General features: G+C 36.8%; 1 long non-coding RNA gene across 1 annotated transcript in view; it reads left to right on the top strand.

Moving 5' to 3' along the window:
• LOC116184054 (uncharacterized) overlaps positions 1-18,859 on the top strand; it is a 155,667-nt gene that overhangs the window by 117,221 nt on the left and 19,587 nt on the right. The gene's annotated exons all lie outside the window — the stretch shown is intronic.

The raw sequence follows: 18,859 nt of genomic DNA, 5'->3' as shown, positions 1-18,859 counted from the left end.
TATAATTATCTAAAGGTAAAGGAGGTAATGAGGAGAAGAATCATGGCAGAGAAGCTTGTGTGTAGAAAAGAAAACACCGGTGAATTCTGTTCTATGTTCATGAAGCCTTTGTCTCCAATTTCTCATTTTAACTGCAATGAAGAGGGAGAAAGTAATAGGACTAGTTCATATCCTGATTTCTAGTCTCCAAAAGTCAATCCTGAAAGAGAATTCTCATAAGATGTGAGATGTGCACGTCACTCATGACTCAGAATATCTGTGCTTGCTCCAGCAGTGCAGCTCTCTGTGATGCTTTTGTGTAACAACACTTGGCTGGACTCCTACTAAGGGAGTTTTCCATGGAGGGCCCAGCAATTGCCTTACTCTGGCTTTTTGTTTGGGCTACATTCTTCTGCAAAATCAGTCATCTTCGGGCTGGCAGGGGGGGAGTGTCTGAGCAGCCTCATACAGAGGGTATCCCTCCACAACCACATGGTAGCTCTCAGGCTGGGCTCTCTAGACAGAAATACTGGCATTTCAGAAATCAAGCAGTGGTATCAGTGCAAAGTCACTAATAGGTTGTATAACTGAATTCTATTAAATGGGAGGTGTTCCAATAACCTTTCAGGTTCCAGCCAGGTTACTGTTGATGAGTTTCTCAGGACCAAGAAGTTTGGGAATTCTGGAAAACCAGTTCATTGGGATTTTTTAGTGTTTTTTCTTGTCATGTCATTTCACTCCAACTCTAATTTTGAGCTATCAGAACACAATGAAAACTGCTTGTCAGAAATATAGCTTGGCAAGAGATGCAGCAGTTCTCTACATCAGGTTATTTCTTTAGAATATGACATGCCAATTGCAGTGTGCTGTGTCACACATTAGTGATGCCATGTCTCACTGTACAAGAACTATTATGAGATGCTGCTTTAGATAAAGGGCATTACATGAGCAAATGTTTATGATCATTAAGAAGGAGATAAAAGATTTGCATTATCCAAGGGACCTGTCCCAGCCCTAAATGAAATGCCATCTTCTAATATGTTGATGAAAGCCTGTCTTTCCCATGTTTCCCTTCCTCCCCCATTCCTTTGTAAAGCAATTTCAAAGTAAACAATGGCCTACCACCAAATAAGAGTTTACTAAGAATAAAAATTGAATTTGGTCTGCCTGTTGACAAGCTGATTGATTTGTGGGCTCTTATGACTGAATCCTCTCCTAAATGTGCTCTCATTTATCATGTGTAAGATTGTTTCAGAATCAATACCAGCTTAACACAGAAGCATTTCTGCCCTGGACATTTTCAAAACAACTTGCCTTCTCAATACTGCTGCTAATTTTTTCAGGCAGAATTATCGGAACAGTTTAATTGCACTTTGCAAGTTAGCACATGCTTATACTAGGTTCTGCTTTGAAAGGATGATTTTCAAAGTAACTTCTATATATCATCTTTTTAAGAGAACAAAAATAGATTAAAATTGGATTTTCCGTCCTCTTCTAATGGGGAAATCAGATCGAACTTTCTCTAGTTGTTAAATGTGCCCTTTGAAAACCCATTTTCCAAAAATTGGATTTCTTAAATTAGCTTTTTAACATAATTATTAGCATTCTATTGGAATAAGGACCAGAAAGCAGTCTGGGAGTAAGCCTGCTTGAGTGTATGCTCTGCTTCTTCCCCAGCGACGTCAAGGATTTAAAGTTACTTTTCTCAATTAAACACCCATAAATTCAATTTTAAATGATAGAGAAAATTTTTAAAGTCAAATATAGTGGAAGGAGTGGAGAAAGGGAGAAACATGATAAAAGGTTCAGAGGTCCTCAAGCAGCTCAAGAGCTGTCTCAGCTCTGGTGTCAGCTCTGGCTGTGCAGAGGTGGAGCAGGGCAGGGCAGGACAGGGTGTGCCAGCAGCCCTGGAGGCACAGCTGGTGCCCGCAGGGAAGAGCAGAGCCAGGACGTGCTGGGTGCCTCCTGGGCAAAGGAATGCTCGGTGTCAAGTGTCCTCCACCTGCCTTTTGCCCTGTGTGTGGCTTTTTCATATGTTTTTACCCTTTCAAGCTGCACCTGTATAACAAAACCACCAGACTGTGGAAGAATCGGTTTGAGAAAGAATTGAGAGGTTTGTCCACACTCCAATTTAACTCTGAAAGAGAAATTTCTCCAGAATCTATTTGAATGTGGTGTTCTGGAGGGCTTTACGTGCAGAGACTCCCACTTGTGCTCTCACTGTCCCACTGCCCATTGCTGGTCCCAGTGCTGAGGCAGGCGCTGCACTGCCGGGGGATGCAGGAGACATCCGTGCTGTCTCTGGCAGCACTGGATGCAGTGTTGGAAAGGGTCTCCTCTATCTTCCTGCCTACAGGAATTTTACAGGTTCCCACATCATACAAACCTTGTCATAGATGGGTCACACTCAAAGATATTTCATTTAAAAAAAGACCTGTGCTTCCCAAGATTAAAAAAAACCCTGATCAAAATTAACTTCTTTGCAAGTGTAACTTTATTCTATGTAAAAGCACATCTTTATACATCATTCAACTACATTTAGCTATCTTTATGCTTCATTATATTGTATTGCATATATAATTTTTATTTATTTATAATTATTTATATTTAAATGCAATTTATTTCCCTAAGGATAAAAGGAAAATTGTCTTAATTTTTCAGAAAGTGGTTTAGCCTCTATTCAAAACAACTGATTATTCAAACAGCCTTACATGTTACAATGACAGCCTGTAAATATTTATCTATACTACTTTGCTTCCTACTAGCACGTTGTCTTGCTCACATATAAAGTAAATCAGAAATTTTATTTTGAGTTATGTGATTTTTCAAAAAGGCTTTCAGATTTTACCTCAATTTTTAGATTTCTTCTGAGGTGGAATGAAACATTCATTTGTGACTGCCTTAAGTTTATGGTCTGTATCCATTTGCATCAAAAGTAGTTTTTCTGTAACTTACAGCAAGACACTCTTATATGATTGATTTAAATTATTTCATAGATACAAATTAAGTTTATGCTATAAATTCAGCATTCTGATGTAAAATAAAAACCTGAAATAGATGAAGTACTATATCATGGAAGGTATTTGCAGGTGGTTAATACTGGACAAAAATAACAAGTGGAAGCAAAACACAAAAGAAAGATAAAGAACAAAAGAAGCATTTAAATTATTATTACTGTACTGTGCATTATCAATTTGAATTAGATCTGGTGCTCAGCTTTGTAAAACCTAAATGTGTTGTAGAGCCAAAGTATAAAATGTTTAAACTTCCAACTTTGTGCTAAATATGTACATGATCAACTATTCTTCTCAAAAGGAAGGAGTAGTATTTTTTATGAAATATTTGTAACAACCATAAAGTGCTATTAGGGCTTACCTCAGAGTGGGAGATGATGATAATGTATACATGCAGACAGATAAATGATTCAATTCTTACTTACAAGAACAGCTGACAGTGATTGCTTATGCTCATTTCCTTTGTGCACACTATGTAGACCAGGAAACTCCAGGTTTCATGGCCTTTCTTGTTCTCCAGACTAAATCAGTCACTCACATAATAATTATTAATTATTTCATGTTGACAGATTGTTGTACTGGTTTATGACAGTTGAAGGACCATACAAAATAAAAAAGAAATGCAGCAACAGATAAAATACATTACAGCAGCAGTGATAGCATAAATAATCATCAGTTGTTTGTAAACAACTAGCCAGATAAATTGAGATATTTGTTGTTGAGGCTCTGCTCACTGCACTCCAAAGTTTCAGCTGTGTAGATTATGAAGCTGAAGGTACGTAACAAAGGTTTTGGTTCATATTACAGTGGATTTATCCAGGTCATATTTGGGTCTCTACCCTGTATATTAAGAACATATGTGGTTAAACTTTTATTATGCAAGATATACACCAGTCGATTGTGAATTTCTTGTATTGTGCTGACTCCGATGTTTAATTTCAACTTCAGCCCTCTCACCAGAGCTGCGGTGTTTGGAATAATTCTGATTTTAATCTGAGCTCTTGATCCTGCTGTGCTTTCAAAATGGACTCCTAATCACCTAGCTGAGTTGAACTTTTCATCTGGGGAAGGCTGTGAGGTATCCCAGCCAGAGATCAAATGCTCTCAACTGCTGTGCAGTGTGGAAGCGAGCCAAAGTGATCACCAAGCGCATTGCAAAGCAGGAAGGGCAGCTGTGATGTTCTTTATATTTTTTCTGGATTTGGAAGCTCCTCCATAGCAGCCGAATTGGGGATATCTGCTGGAAGACGTGGCCTGTGTGAGCAAGCCATGGTGCAGGGCTCTGCAGAACAAGCACAGAGCTCACACGAGCTGGGGCTGGGACAGGGAGCTGACCCTGCCAGCTTGGCCTTCTCAGGCTCTGCCCACCCTGGGCAGGTTCTGCCCCTCCACTGCGTTGTCCTCCAGCAGGGCTGATGGGTGAAGGAGATGGACAATGACAGCATTTGGTCACTGCTTTAGAGCTGAGAGGTTTGCCTTCTGCACTTTATTCATTCACTGCTTGGCTGGAAGGGTATTTACTTGGAAGATCTGTTCACACTACTGGATGATGTGGGAAGGGATGGAAATGAAAGAAAATATATTCTTTTTCTTGGTTTGATAAGGCTCATTTCTATTCCTCTTCTTTTACTAACTCTTAAACACAATGTCATTTTTTATGGGTCCCATGCCAAAATAGGAGTGCTGAGCTCTTGTGATAACCATGTAGTAACACTTAGAAGCAGAGTGCTCTGTTCCATACTGAAAAGCAACTTTGTGTTTCTGAGAGGTTCAGCTAGCTATTAGCAACAAGCCACTGATGCTTTTCTGCTTAAGAAGAGTCTACAAAATAAAAATGCATTGTGCTGTGAATCACATGGACATTGAGTTTCAGTATTCAGCATTATTTTTAAGTGAAAGGTTGCGACACAAAACAGTCCTATTAAAAAAAAAATCACCATAATATGTCACTATAATCAGGAAGTTTATTCATTTATAAACATATCTTATCTTTAGCATCTCAGTCATATGAAACTGAGTTATTGTTTGTATTATGCAGATGACTCATTTCCCTTTCAAGGATGTGCAATTCATATGTCATATACAGTATCTGACCTTTCTTCTTTCAGTGTCTACAGGCCACCATTTGATTATTCAAAGCAATGCTTACAGTAATGATAACAATGTCAAGAAAAACAGTGCAGGAAAAGAAAAGTCCCTTAAGGATGGTTGATATTAAATGCATGCAGTATTAAAATATTAGAGCAAAAGCAACACTGAGAAAAGTTTAAAATAATAGCAGTAGGAACTACTTGGAAATGAGGAACAGCATGGGAAAATGCAATGTGGAGCAAAATGTCTAAGAAATCCAATGTTTTTCCAAATGAATTTTAAAACATGAAAGGACTGCCTTTGTGAAGATGTAGATTCAGATGGGGAAGATGTAGCCAGACTCAGCCTCTACTCCTGCAATGTAAATCTGCCCTGGTTTCAGATTGCAAATCAGACAATGTCCCTTCGTGATTTCCCCTCTTGAACAGACTTCCAGAGTTCTGATCACTTTCTGTCAGGGGCTGTCCCTGGGAACACCTTTGAAGGGGTTGGGTCAAGGGTACCCTGGCAGTTAGGTGAGTTTTGTCTTTTTCCAAGGCTTCTCTAACCACAGTCCTTTGCAATGTCATGATACTACCACTTGGCACTACTCCAGAAATAACACATTGACTTTTTGGGTGTCAAGTGTTGACAGAGCAAAGGTTTTGTACTGGCACAGAACAGGGAACCCCAAAGTCTCTTTTCTCTTAGATTTGATAAGGGGTGCCTGTGACAACCAAACAGCAGAACATTTGAGGGAGTTGGGGTTGTTTAGTCTGGAGAAGAGGAGGCTCAGAGGTGACATTGCTCTCTACAGCTCCTGAAGGGATGCTGCAGGCAGGTGGGGTTGGTCTCTTCCATGGGGCAGCAACTGGCAGAACAAGAGGACACAGCCTCAAGCTACATCAGGGAAGGTTTAGGTTGGATATTAGGAAAAAAATTTTCACTGAAAGAATAATAAAATACTGGAATTGTCTTCCTAGGGAGGTGGTGGAATCACCATCTCTGTATGTGTTTAAAAAAAGACTGGACTTGCACTTGGTGCTATAGTGTAGTTGTGGTGTTAGGGCATAGGTTGGACTTGATGATCTTAGAAGTCTCTTCCAACCTCATTATTCTGTGATTCTGTGTGATATTCCAATTGTGCACCCATGGAGATGAAACTGGAGTCCTGCTGAGGTCTGCACCAGGTGCCAGAAGTTATTGATGCTGAGAATACTGAAGTTAGTGATGCTAAGCCAAGAGAGAAGCCAGCTCAGCCCAGGAGCTCCAGTCATGGCACAAAGGGGGCTGGGGAAGCTCATAACTTTGGCTCTACAAAGCAGCTGCTTTGCCTTCTAGGACAGCCTCGCTGTGCTGCTGACATGGCTGTGTTTACTTGGGGTGATTTTGGGTGAATTTGGTCTGCTGAGCTCAGCCTGGCCCCACAGGGCTGTGAGCGTCCAAGCCCCCATGGCACAGCTGGACAGTGGCAGTGACGTGGCCTCCCTACCTGTGGAGACTGCACAGCCCTGCTGGGAGTCCTGCTCCTCTCTCTTGTTACAAGCAATGTTTTCCACAGGGTGGGTTTTGTTGTTTGGGTTTTTTTAATGTCTTTTAACTTAATTCCCATTACTGTGAGTCATTCTACTTTGGTGGAAAATCTGTCTTCTTTTTTGTATAAAATCTGTTTATGAGATGTGTCAGGACAGCATATAAACTCCTGCTGATTCCCACCTGTACTTTTAATCTTCTTGGAACACAAATATTTTATTAGCAATGGATATTATTGCTATGATTTTGGTGTCGGTGATTTCCCAATTTGCTAATCTTACTATTAAAATTAATATTTAGGTTTTATATCCTTCAAATGGGAATAATGATGTTAGTGATCTGATGTTTATGTCTTTCAGTCACGAAAATGTTCCTATTTAGGCTGTAACAGGCCACACACATGTAATCACAATAAATAGCATCTAATATGTTTACAGTAGTGGAAGGATGAGGTTAACTTCTGTTTTCATATTGATGGACTCAGCTGGACTTGGAATACTATTGTTTACAATTAGCTACATTTTTGTTGTTGTGCTTTACCCTCAGATTAAATCTTTATTTCATCAACTAACCCTAGGGATTCCCTGTTATAATCAATGTAATAAACAGCATCAGTTGATCAGCCTATAGCTGATGTTCATTTGTAATTAGGCTTGTGTTTAAAGAAGAATAATTTTCTAAATTTTTCTGCAATAATTTTTTCTTTATATTTATTTATGAAAGGCAGGATTAAAAGTTGACTACGACTTGTCTTGTCTCCACATGTCTTTAAAGCGAGGTCACTCAACTGGGACAGCGCTTTTCATTGTCTGTTTTAAGCATAATTTTGTCAGGGAAATTGCTAACAGTCAATATAGGCTGAGCACCTAACTACCAAGTACTCATTCAAAAGTCTGCCCAGCTCTTTTGTCAGATGCTTGCTGCAGACACAGTTCCCCTGTGAGAGCAGAGCATATGGCAAGTGTCAGAAACACCCTTCTAAACAGGGGAAAGGTAGGAGCAAGATGCGGTGGGCCAAGGCACAGATAACAGCCTCCAAGTCAGGTTTTACTTGATGAAAAAAAAAAAAATGGCCAGAGGCAGACATCCTGCAGGAATTAAATCTAAATCGTGAACTGCTGTTTGCAGAATGCAGGTGACCCCCACAGCTTTTCGTGTACAGTGAGAAAAGGGACATCTAGTGAAAGTTGTTTAGCAGATAAGTTATTAGCTTTACAAATTAAGTTACCTTTCTTGGCCAATTTTTGCAAATTTGTAAATGACTGCCTATGCAGCATTAATGTAAATCTGATGAGGTGATCTGTACAGTTCCAATCTTTGATGAAAGCAATCTTGTAATACGTTTTAATCTCCAAAGCAAGACATAAACAAAACCACTTCAGAAAATAAATTGAAAGAATCTTTATAAAACATATTCTTGGTTAGTGAAGAGGATCAGCAAGCTCAAAGTGGTCCAAAACTTTGGGTGTGTTTAGTACATATTGTCAGATTAAGCATATTTGTGATAAAACAGAATGTGCCATATCTGTGTGCATCTTAGATTAGAACATTGGTATTTAGGAATAGAATAAAAGGAGAAAGGAGCTGACAAGAAAGCTGATGGATTATGTAGATATGGATGGCTTAAAGCTTTTATCTGTGTGAAACTCGACAGCCCTGAGAAGTTGCTCTCGTAGTACAAGTTGTCCTTGCACAGTTAGTACAGTGCTTTATTTTGGTCCAGCTTTCACCATGTAGATTTTCTCCTTGGAACAAGATTTATTTCCTCTATAACCACTGCTAATACCCTCAAACCTCCTGCTTATGTGACTGGTTTCCTGCATTTAACTCTGGGAGGAAGTGCTGATCCACCCCTTCTGAGACTTTGGTTAACACTCCTTCCTGCCAGCTCATAGTAGGGCTAGGCAAGCTGAGCTTAAAAAAATGAACTTTACTTAATAAAGAGGAAAAATTGAGATGTGGAAAGGTACAAGGAGGAGCTTCATTAATCTGGATTTTATTGGTAGTTACACAACCTCAAGGATGCAGAAGGATCTTCCTTGTTTGCATGGTTACTCATATGCCTTTTATTCATCTCTAGTTTAGACTAAATATATGTATAGATCAAAATGTATGTATAGATCAAATATAGATCAAACTGATAAAATAATTTGCAAGGTGCAAATCTTGTACCAAAGTGTCTTACATAATAAAGCTACTGGCAGAGCAAATTAACCTGTTGCACTGGACCCAGAGGAGGGCTGCTCCCTGAGCTGTGAATGCAGAATAAATAGATTTCACTTGAGAGACCTGAGCTTTTCCTATGAGATAGCAATTCTGTGTACTCATATGGTTCCAGAAACCATTCAATTTCTGTATGGCTGATGATCTAAAACTCAGAGATCAGGATCTCCACCTGTTCTTCCTAATTCTGTTTCACTCTGTGTAGACATGTGGGAAGGCATATGTATATATATGTGCACAAATGCACAGTGGCAGAGATGCAGTATTTTTGAATCCTAGCTATGCATAGCAACACCTTATTAATTCAAATTATTAGCCATTAGTTCAAATGAAAAAAATATATGCTATACAATTGTGGTTATGACCAGAATATGAAACTCTTTTATTTGTGCTGAGTAGTTTTCATGCTGTGACTAGCTGTTGAGAAGTCTGAGAGGGAGAGATGATGACTTGGTGCAGCCATTCCCCTCCAGTGCCTGGGAAGACACTGGAGCTGCACGTGTGTGTAGCTGTTCCTGGTGTACTGAAGGGATTCACAAGATCACCTTCATTGACAAAGTGCATTTTAATCTGGGTTTGACACTTTGGGAAACTTTTCAGTGAGAATGAATTAACCAATTTATGCCAGATATCCACAGTAGGCCTTGGAGATCTCCTGATCATGTGAGGAGATGTTCCACTCAATCTGGGAGGTTTAAATAAAAATACTTCAATTTGTGCTCTGGTAACACTTTTATAGCATGAATATTATAATAAATACAACAGCTGCAGCAAGATTGCTTTTCTTGCTGTAAGGCATACGAGAGACTGTTTGCCAATATTCTGTATCAAAAAGGTGTCTTCACATCTTGACTTAGCCCTGAATATTTCAGCAGAATCTTTAATAACAGACTTGCACATTAAAGGATTCTACTATGTTATAACTTAAAAGGCAAGAAGCAATTGCTTGTCATCATAGGACTATGATTTTCAAAGACTAGTTTCAAGGATATGTTGTATGTTATTTGGTTTATTATGACTGAAATTGCTTGACTTAGGTCAGAATCTGTGGCCCTGAAACAAACTATATTCCCTTGCTGAACCTTATTAAAGGAATACAGAAAAGTACATGCTAAATATTGCATTTGATTCATTCTTTGCAAATACATTATTTTTCCAAGTTTCTGCTTTCATTAATGGGAAGGAAAAAAAATAATGGGGAAGAGTTCTCTTGCATCTGCAATTTCATCTTTAAATAAAGAGTTACTTTGCCATGACATGTAGGAAGTACAAGAGTACCAGCCTGTGTTTTGCACTAGGAAACTTTAAATGGGTGGAACATTGTTTGAAAAAAAAAAAAAAAACAACCAAAAAACAAAAAACCATGGTCTGGCATGACTGCCAAGAGCATCTTCAGGACTTAATATGCTTAATTTTGATTTCTTGACTTACTATTGATTTTTTATTATTTTTTTTTCCTTATCTTCTATGCTTTCAATTGCTGTATATTTAAATTAGTGTGTCCTGTCTCTATAAGGCACAATCATCTGAAATAGTGATGGTGAGCTTTTCTGTCACATAACCAAATCTTCTGCTAGCTGGGAAACAAGAGACATACCAAATACCTCAGGAAACTCGGAATCCTGGCACTGGTTTGTACCTGGCTGTTTCCAGCAAAGTCTGCTGCACCACTGAAGGACAGTTTGGGTATCAAGTTATGTCCTGAGGTGTCCAGACTTTACAGATGAAAATGAGCAGCTGCATTCATATGCCACTCTCAGACTTCAAAGTGCTTGGGAGTTGCATAAAATTTAAAAGTTTAAATTCTGGTTTAGCATATGCAGAATTCCTGTGTATCCTAATCACAGAATGCTCTAAGTAAGGCAGTAAGTACCTGTGTGGGACTTAGTGGCTAGCTGAGGTTAAACACAACAGTAACTTAGAAAAATTATTTTTATACTGCCCTTAGCAGTTGAATAAGTCATTTGGGAAGATGAAAAAAGGTATGAGCAGGATGTCTGGTGTTGACAAACACTCTACTCCTAGGAAGAGCAGAATAAACATTGGCTTGTAGCTTTGTCTCCAAGTTGCATTTCAAACACTAATCATCATAGCCTGGTATTTTCCTAAATCAGAATGGCTTCACAGTCATTAAAGTAATGGAAAATCTTTACAAGAACTTTCACAAAAGGATATGCTACACGTTAATCAAACTTATGGCAGCTGCTAGAAGGGATTGTCACTTTCTTTTATGATGAAAATCCACATGGGGCCAATTCACAATGCTGGCCAAGTTACAGGTGTCACATGTATAAAACATGTAGTTGGTTTAAGATTTAATTAGGATTTTCTTCTCTGATCATAACACTTTAAAGGAAAAATACACTTAGGATTTAATTTTCTTTGAGAGTGGTTATTAATTTGATGTGATTGATGTTAAATGGGAATTAAATCATAAATGTGATTATGCTTGTGGTTGGATGTTGTCTCAGCAGATTGTTTCTGCTTGTCACTTTTGAATGACTGGTGACGTGATATGGCATGTTGATTTTTATTAGTGCTTAACGATTTCACTTTATCATCATTTGTCAGGAAACTGATTTTCCTCTTAGTCCCATTAATATTAAATCTGTCATAACTAGATTAGGATAGAATTGTTATCTATTGCACCTATAAACCCTAGGCTAAATTTTACTTCCAGGAAAAAGACAGCATAATAATACAGAGGGGAAAACCAATCAACTGACAAAAATTAAAGCTGGATTGTGAATACCAACATATGAGAGTAATTTTTTTTCTCTTTAATTATGCTGTATATTTCTATTTACTTGGCTGCAACAGATTTCAGGGGTGCTTACACCTGAACTGGAAACTCACTTTTCAGTGACAGAGTATGAAGGAAAAATAGCAAAGTGAGGAATTCAAAGATATTATAAGAATGCTGTACCTTTTAAATATAGTAATTTACAAGTTTGGAGAGGCAGTCAGTTTGATTTTCCTGACAGGAAACAGGCTTTTGGCAAAGATGGCAGAGAACGAGAGGCCATTTCTGTGGATCCCCTCCCCATTTTGGTTCAAAATGCACATGCAGGAATTGTGGGATTTCTGTCACCTTACAGAGTGGACCCAATGTCCCTAACACATGGGCTGCCCTCTTTCATCCACAGAATCTCAAAGGCTGCTTGGTGCATTATGCCCTTTTACAATTACGGTTGAGCTTGAAGCCTGCAGGTCAATTAGACAAACTTCTGTGGTCTCACTTCAAGCCTTACATTTGTTGCTCATTTGCACTAACCAGTGTTCTTCTCTGGTACTTATTTGATGCCCATTACTGTGATATCTGAGAACAAAGATCATTGAGAACAGATACTATTTCTACCAGAAAACCAAATTTTGTGCTGTTGTAGAAGCAGAAGAATCCTATTAATCCACAAAGCACATCAGAGGACATTGCACTCAATGTAAGCCATGTGCACCCTCTACACCAGCCCCAGCTCACAAGCTGAGAGAGCTGTGACATATCCCTCAGCCTAAAAAATAACAGGTAAAAGCTTTTCTGTGGAAAATTTTTAGAATTTGGGAAAAAAAAAAAAAAAAACAATCAGTTATTTAAAGACACAGTTTTTCTTCTACCTTAAATTTTGGTATAGAAATAAGTATAACCTTGAAAGCTGTTGGGATTTTTTTTTATTCACGATCCCTGCATTTGTATTAGTCTCAAACCTAGTATCTGATTTGTTAGAACTATCTTTATTATGGACAATTTCTAGAATTTAGGCATCTCCCTGCTTGATTGATCCACCATCTACTATCAATCTCAGAGCCACACTGAGCAGGATGTGCCATCAATTACAAGTGACACACAGCAGGACAGATGTTGTAGTTTTAGGGCATCCAATAACCAGTGTACAATAGGAGATCATTAAATGAAAAAGAGGTTGATTTTTGCCCTGAGATTGCTAACAATTTTGATTGGTTTTTAAAATATGGTTTTTAGATTCAAGAAATGAGTAAAAAATAAGGCTTTCTTGCAAATTCTTCACCTGCTGTTGACAACAAAATTTCACTTTAAAAGTTCCTCTTCAGTGCTAATATTTAGTAACAAAAATTTAAAAGTGAGAAACTTCAGCAATAAGCAAAGAAGAGCTATACCTCAAGGGCATTAATTGCTTAAATGACTGAATATGACAGATTATGCAAGAATATTTTCCACTAGAGAACCCATTTTCAAACAGATTCTTTCATTTATATAAAGTGTCTGAAATTCAGCATCAGTTACATTAGACTGCAGTTCTGTTTTGTTTAGAAGATCTGTGCCTTCAAATTTACAGAAGTAGCTTTTGCTAGCTAGTATTAACTGTATCAGAGAACCAAAGAAGGAAGGGGTTAGATTCTGCACTGTTGGTACAGAAAAGAGGAGAAAATTCAATTGAAATAAGTGGAATTACAGAGGAGAAAAACGAGTCAGAGATCAGAATCGAGACTTTATTGAAAAAGCTTATGATGTTGAATATTAAATTAATCTAATTTGCACTGTCTGATGGTGGCCATTAGTGCCTGAAATAGAGGCAATGAAATGCTAATGTGATTAGTTAGCAACACTAAAAACAACCGGTACATTTTTCCTTTGATTGTCTGTGTGTTTAAGAATATTTCATTACTTCTGCTTCCTTTGAAATAAGGGTAAGATATAAATCATAGGCACAGATATAACTAACGGTTGTGACGTTTTGTTACAGAGTTTAATTACATGAATCATAAAATATTGCTACAATTTTCCAAACTGTTAAACCTTAATTAATATGAACCCACAGGGACCACCTTGATGGTTCATAATACTCTGGAAACTCTCCTCCTACAGTAGTAGTTCATATGGTTGAAGATTGCTTTATAATTTACAGAGAGTGATCAATTATTAGAAATGAAGCCAGACAAATTAATTTAATATAAATGGGGTTGTACGGAGTTTGACTAATTCTTTTTAATTACCTATATGTTATTTTTTCAATAGTCTAACAAAGGGAAACATTATTCTTCCCCATGTACAAATTCATTAATCTCATTACCGTGCAGTATTAATATAATTTTATCACACATTCCAGAAGTGCAGCACATTGACAAACCATAATGAATCACAGCATTAGTGTACTATCACTACATTAATTTCAAGACATGCCTTGCTCATCTGCAATTTATGTTGAGACTTAGTATAAAATGAGCTGCATAAGCACGTAATTATGACATCTGCTTCTTTTCAGGTACCTCTTTGTAAATCAGTGACAAAGGAATAACAGGTTTAAATATGTGTTAACACTCTGATAGCATGTATAATTGCAATATGGCAATGTGTAATGAAGATTAAATTAGACTGCAGTGTACCTGACATATGCAAGAGCATAATTGAACTGCAATAATTATGGAATGAAAGAGACTATAAAGTACTAATATTTCAGTTCAGTAAGGCAAAAGCAGAGTAAAGGAGAACTATTATTGAAATGATGATGCAAACAAGTACATTGTTTTTATAAGGAAAAGTTATTTATGTTCGTAATTTTTGTCTTCAGTATACGTAACATATTCTTGGTGTTGAGTTCTCACAGACTCTCCTGTTTTGATTCTTCTTGGATTTCAGGTATCTGTGCCTTTTATCTCTACAACAGCAGATAACACCCACCACATATAAATATAAGACTGCTGTTGTGAGATTTTATGAGACTGAGAAACTGAATTTCACACATCTACTGTGGTAGAAAACAGTGATTCACTGAGGCTGTGGCCTCCAGTCAGGGGGCTGAGGAAGGGTTATGTGCTTTGTCCTATAGGAGAGACAACCTGAAACATATGGGAGATCAAACTGTAAGCCAGAGGGCATGGCAAATTATTAACTGCATTTTAACTGAAGTCATTGTCACAGAACTGCTAAAATATTTATTTTAGATGTGTATCATGCTATACTTCAAATCACTCGTGGAGGGCAATTAATTCTAAAGGTTAGTAAGAGAACATTAGGGTTTGTGTTAAGTGCTCTTATTTGAACAAAAATATGCAATATATTTGAATATGACTCTCATGATGTCTGCTGTGTTATACCACATTTACATTATAAGCTAAATTATACTATTATAATTTCAGCAAAAATATGTTTGCTATATGAACAAAAGAGACGTGTATATATAATAATGGGATATTATACAAATGAATTAATTGTTATATTAAGTCATTCTCATTGTCCAAATGACTGGTATCTTTCATAAAACAGAAAATCCTATTCATGCATATGACATCACTTAACATTTTAAGTATAATGTGTGATCCCTTTGTCATACCATTGTGTGCATGTGTGCACATATGCTGTGCATACATGAGACTGCACTACATTTCTTCTAAGAAATGATTCTGTAGCTTCTCAGACTTTCTCCTGAGAGCAGCTTTTTTGAACTTTCATCTGACATCAGCTTTTCTCTTGTTGCTGCCAAGCTGGAAAACCACAGTTCCTCCACATACTTCACACAGATACGTTAAAAATAAATGTCAAGCTGCATAAAAGGATTCCCAGCAAAACCATCAGAACCTGAGCAACAAATAAAACAACAAGTGCCCTTTCTAAAGAACCTGGTGGCTTTTTTCAGCTCACGTTGGAGCTGTCCTGTCAGTTCCCTCACACGGGAACTTCACCGAGCATCCCCTGGCCAGCAGCCACAGAGCCTCCTCTGGGCTGCACTGGGCCCTAAGAAAGCACACAGGCAAATCTGTTCAGAAATTCCTCAAGTATTTCCAGTTTTTTCCTATTAGCTACATGTGCATGCTGGTCTCCACGCAAGCACCCATCCTTCATTAATTAGCGAAGACAACTTAAGCACTTTTATCTACTTGATTTTGAGTAGCCAGGCATGCAGGTAAATAATATTTTAGTCTCGAGGATGAAATTGCAGAATGTAGTGGCTCTTTCTGTCGTGCTACTGTTCACATTTGCAAATTCTCATATCTCCTATCATGTTGACTCACTGTTAATTGTTATCACGGGTTTTAACTAACAAACTTTTTATGTAATGATGAATAAAAACCTTAATAGAAGTAGATGAAATTAGACTAGAAAACTTAAAAATTAATTTAAGGAAATGGTGGACTTTTTTCTGGTGTGCTTAGTCAAGAAACACAAATATTTAGAACTGAAATACCATTATTTTAGAATAGATAAACTAGTTTAAGATTAGAGGAGTTTTTACTAAGGTGGAACTTTTTACTGTTTAAAGCAGGATTTAAACATTTTCTATTAAAACTGGTAAAAGAGTAATATAAGGGAGAATGGATTTTACTTGTTATAATAATACTAACATACTTGTTATAATAATAATAATATTATAATATTAATATAATAATATAACTCCTGGGAAACAGAATTTTCAAATATTTTTTTTTTTACTTATAAATTCTCTATGTAAACAAAACACACCAGAAATTTTATAAAGTAATTTTATATCAATATGAATATGGGATTTGTTTGAATTAAACAGTCATAATGAAGAAAATAAGAGCTGTAACTTGTGCTGAATTTTCGACAGTAGGCTAAATAATGCCATAATCTTTTTCTTATATGCTGGAAAAAATAAGGAAAAACAAAACCTAAGCAATTGTCTAAAATGTTTTATGAATAACAGTTTCAAAATTTTTCTAAATTAGATTGAAAAAAGTGCCTGTTTACTGTTTATATACAAAATCTATTTAGTCATCAAATTTACAGGAATGATAAACCTTCAAACAGTTCTACTATCTAGAATTATTAACCTATAAAAATATATTAGTTATGTAATGTTAATGCCACGTGAATATTGAAAAGATTATTTGTTTTTAAAGTGAATTAACATTGCATAAATTTAAGATTTCTTTATTGAGGCTAAAGGTATTTTAGTTTCTTTTCTCCATGTAAATGCAAGCATTTTGTCCATGGTACACTTGCTAGTGCATTATTTCATTTTGATGCAAAATTTGCTGAATGTTAGAGAGGATCTACACATTATTTCCTTTCTTCAGCCAGTTTAAGGCATCTTACTTTCAGGAGGTTTTCCTGATATTTAAGCTATGTTTTTCCTTTTTTTTCATTAATCTTCTAACTCCTAGTTATATTCCGTGAACGTCATTAGATTATTCTTTTGTCTTATTTGTGCGTTTATATCTTGAAATATTTATAGACTGTTACCATGCCTCATATCCCCTACCTAGTCATTCTTTGGCCAGTCTGTTGCCTCTTTTAAATCTTTCCTCATAAATCTCTTTCCCTTGACTATACAACATTCCTTGCTTTTCCCTGCATTCCCTTCTTTTCTCCCAGTCTCTCTCACAGTGAGGTGAACTAAGATGGGTGCAGAGTTCCAGATGGGATTGTCTCCCAGCCATGATGACACTGAAGTACCTCACTGCCCCACCCTGGGTGTTCTGCATAGACAGTGTGAAATTGTGGTGGGAGTTTGGTGGTTGGGTTTTTTTTTTGTTTTTGTTGGGTTGTTTTTTTTAATTTGCATACTTCTCTTTACAAACTGATGTCTAATGTCTTAATAAGAAACAGCTTTAAGAATCTTTGTTATCATTTCTTAGGTTTCTCTCTTCAACTTGGATACATATTTATTTGCCTTGGATATATGAGCAAGTGAACACCAAACACACACACACTCATTGTGTGTCCATCTCCATTGTCTAACATGTTAAAATTCTCTCCCTTTTCCCTCATATTTGCTCATGGACACAGACCTAAGTTCTCGGGCCATCAGGAAGACATTAATGTTACTTCTACCCAGGATATCTTACCTCTTTTCTGAGTACACAAATACATGGGGTGGTTTATGATTGAATCTTTAGGGTATAATTCTACAGATATATAGTTGTCCTGCCCTTCTTCTATCCTTACAGGTTTGTTGCCCTTAAAGACAGTGATGTGGTTTGGGAAGCTGAGACAGTCAATTTTTTTTTTTTTTTAATATGCTTGTATTTTATCCATTTCAGTTGCTAGAACAGACTCACTGTGCAGCCCCAGGAATATGAGCATGGTGTAAGAAAGCTTGGCCAAGGCAGGGGCAAGGTAGAACTTTAACATCTCTGATTAAATTGGTCTAAAACAGTAAGAAAACTGCTAACATTAACAGCAACAGGTCTCATCAGATATGCACTATTGCATTTGAAAAAGAATGATACTCTTGGTAAAGGGCCAGTTCAGTAATATATTTTTATGTTATATTTAAGTGTCTGTGTTAAAATCTCTTTTTATCCTTACCTTCAGTAGTCATATTGTATATTTATTGGATAAAATATGGTCAGTGTCATACACACAGTTTTTTCTCTTTGTTGTTTATGTTCATTAGTGCTTCATGCATTTGGTTTAACCAAGTGTCTTTTTTCCATTAGACAAACTTTAAAAGAATTTCCATATATATAGAAGTTTTAGTAAATGAAATCTGTAGATTGATGGATTTCCATGACTCAGAGTTGTAGCCAAATTCTTAATTATTGCAGCTGTAATAATATTGAAATACAGGACTTTTCAAAACAGCTTTATTAATTTTAATGCAGTGTTTAGAAAGTTCTGCTTTTTGTTGAGCAATAAGCCAAAAAAAAGAGGCTTTTTCTTTTTATGGAGTCAAGTTTTGCCTTTTTTAGTTCATAAGTCAGCACGCTAATATTCAAAGTATTTAAAGATGTCATGATGACTCTGACTTGTTGTAGAAATAAATAAAGATGGAATCCATATGTTTTTCTTTTGATGGATTAAGGGCCATGTTTACAACAACATAAGTTTACACTGTTACTGCCCTCAAGTATTTTGCAGACCTTCATGGGTCAGCTCCTGCAGAGGCTCATTCTTACTCAAGAGTACAATTATAGTAACCATTTCCATGGTTAGGGAAATAGTCTGTTCTGAATAGAACATACAGCATGATGTTGATGTATTAAAAAAAAAAAAAATCAAAAAGCCAAACACTTTTTTATATTTTAGGACATTTTTTTAAAATAGCAATACCTCAGTCCTTGATGGCTGACTGTAGATTAGCATTCCTCAAATGTCATTAAAG

The sequence above is a fragment of the Lonchura striata genome, chromosome 13 (assembly GCF_046129695.1).
Source record: "Lonchura striata isolate bLonStr1 chromosome 13, bLonStr1.mat, whole genome shotgun sequence".
In the NCBI taxonomy this organism is placed as follows: Eukaryota; Metazoa; Chordata; class Aves; order Passeriformes; family Estrildidae; genus Lonchura; species Lonchura striata.
This window is presented reverse-complemented; position numbering and strand designations above follow the sequence as displayed.